Here is a 2300-nt window from a genome sequence, read left to right as displayed (position 1 = left end):
TGGAATGTTTGGAGTCGAAACCAAACCATTTGTGACTTTTCAAGGTACTGAACTTAATACCCAGCAGCATCACGCTGCTCATTTCCATGAAGGGCGGGGAGTGACGTTAGGGATGTTGGAGTGGTTTGGGGACCAGAGTTCATATATTCCAGGTCAGATGGATTAATCTAAGAAATTCTGTTTGTAACTGTGACCCAGTAGTTCCTGACAGGGATATTACTTGATCAGAATTAGAATTTGTTTCAAGTATTTGATTTGATTTGGGAAGAGGCAGGCATTTTTATGCATTGCTAACAGTTCAGTTTGCTTAGTGCACAGAAGAGAATGGCACAAAAATCAGACCCTTTTAGCAACTGCAGGCACATTGACACTGCAGGCAGTTACACATTCCAAAGAAACAGACGGGGTGGGATGGATTTGGAGGGAGGGGATAGTGATTCACCTTTTTTTTGGAACAAAGAGTCACGTTTATCAAGGGAGGTGGACCCACCATCTTCAGCGAGTGGTTCCTGCCGGCTGTGCACTGCCTGAGAGGGCGCTGGAAGCAGAATTATTCATGGCCCTCAGGAGAGAGTTGAATGATGAGAGATTTACAGGGCATCGGGAAGGACTGGTGAAGTTACCCGTACAGACAGCTGATGCAGAGAGTGACAGGCTGAAGCACCTTCCTCTGTGCTGGGACATTCTCTGAGCGTGCCGTTCTCTGCCGATTGTTGCTGCAATCTCACTGACCCGCTGCTAGTCATGGAGCTGGTTGATGAGGCTTGTTGGTGACGTCCGCTCTGCCCTACCTCATCTGATTGGTACATTTTCGATGATCTACATTCACTACGAAGATGTTTTCTAGAAAAGTGATGAAAAAGCACTGGTGCAAACTGACTTCTTTGCCCTGGTTAAGAAGCCCAGGAGTTTGGGAACAACAGTAAAAACTGTCAGCAGTGATTTACAAGTCTTTGCACACAGTCAGGCTGGTGGAAAATAGGATCAAGTGTTTATTATACCAAGTGTTCACAGTTGGTGGCTATCTCATGTGTGGAAACATGGCCTTGCTTTTAGTGGTTTTGGTGTGAAGATAACACCACAGAAAAAGCATTTGTCCGTATCAGCTTTAATATCTGATATGTCCTTTGCCTAAGGACCCTATATTAAACTGATTTTTGGAGCAGGGGGTTGGAATACGAGCTTTCTCCATGCATTATTGTGGTATTGCAGTGTTCCCAGGAATGATGAAGTCTTATTAAACCAATTTTAAAAGCAGACTGATCAAAACGTGAAAAATCCTAGGTCTAAACACCTTGTTATCTCAGATTCTCCAGCATTTGAAGTTCCTACAATCCTTGAAGAACTATATGCTGGGATATGCTCAATGCTCTGGAACCATAATCATGGAATTCCTACAGTGTGGAAACAGGCCCTTCAGCCCAACAAGTCCACACCAAACCTCACAGCATCCCAGCCAGATCTATAACCCTCCTAATGTACCCCTCCCTGAATACAACAGGCAATTTAGCACAGCCAATCCACCTAACCTGCACATCTTTGGACTGTGGGAGGAAACTCACACAGACATGGGGAGAATGTGCAAACTCTACACAGGCAGTCGCCCAAGGCTGGAATCGAACCCGGGTCTGAGTGCTGTGAGGCAGCAGTGCTAACCACTGAGCCACCGTGCCACTGAAATGCTTTCTCTCAGTACTTTCACCCAACTTTCTCTAAATATGCTTGTTCCAAGGTAAACGTTAATCTCTCCTTTTCTGCATGTTCAGCACTTGCTCTGAATATTATTGCCTCATCCCTGGTACATGCTGCACCTTCCCACCAACACCATCCCTGAATACTCTCACATGGCATCAGAAGTAAAAGAAAATCACCTGCCAACACTACCTCATTACAAATTAGCATTTTTTTCTGAAATGCTATCGAAGTATTCACTAGCTTTGAATTTGATTATGATGACTTGGATGTATTGAACGAGAGATTTTGGGAACACTGTGAGCCAGGAAAGCATATGGTGTATACAACGCACATTTTTCATTTGAGTGCAAAAGCAACCAATCAAACAGATGTGCATGCGGCTGCTTTATTTTTCGCAAGTCGAGGCCTGTGAGTTTAATCAGATTACTGACTCACTGATGTGGGACACAACTGTGAATGACCAAGTCAGTGGCATATTACGCCAAAAGCCATTTCTCACATTAGCCAGACCAATAGATATTTGCGGATGTAGCAAAATGAGCCAGAGTGAAATAAAAATGCTATATCAAGATGCAGAATTGCCTGCCCACAAAGTACATTGTTGC

At 44.2% G+C, this 2300-nt stretch overlaps 1 non-coding gene across 1 annotated transcript; it reads left to right on the top strand.

Moving 5' to 3' along the window:
• The first annotated feature begins 1045 nt into the window (after window positions 1-1045).
• On the top strand, window positions 1046-1237 carry LOC132208689 (U2 spliceosomal RNA). Its single transcript, XR_009444824.1, has one exon. It is a non-coding gene; the product is annotated as a U2 spliceosomal RNA (small nuclear RNA).
• The last annotated feature ends 1063 nt before the right edge of the window (window positions 1238-2300 follow it).

Source organism: Stegostoma tigrinum, unplaced genomic scaffold (assembly GCF_030684315.1).
Source record: "Stegostoma tigrinum isolate sSteTig4 unplaced genomic scaffold, sSteTig4.hap1 scaffold_50, whole genome shotgun sequence".
NCBI lineage: Eukaryota > Metazoa > Chordata > Chondrichthyes > Orectolobiformes > Stegostomatidae > Stegostoma > Stegostoma tigrinum.
The sequence above is the reverse complement of the archived record's forward strand: the minus strand, read 5'-3'. Positions and strand labels throughout refer to the sequence as shown.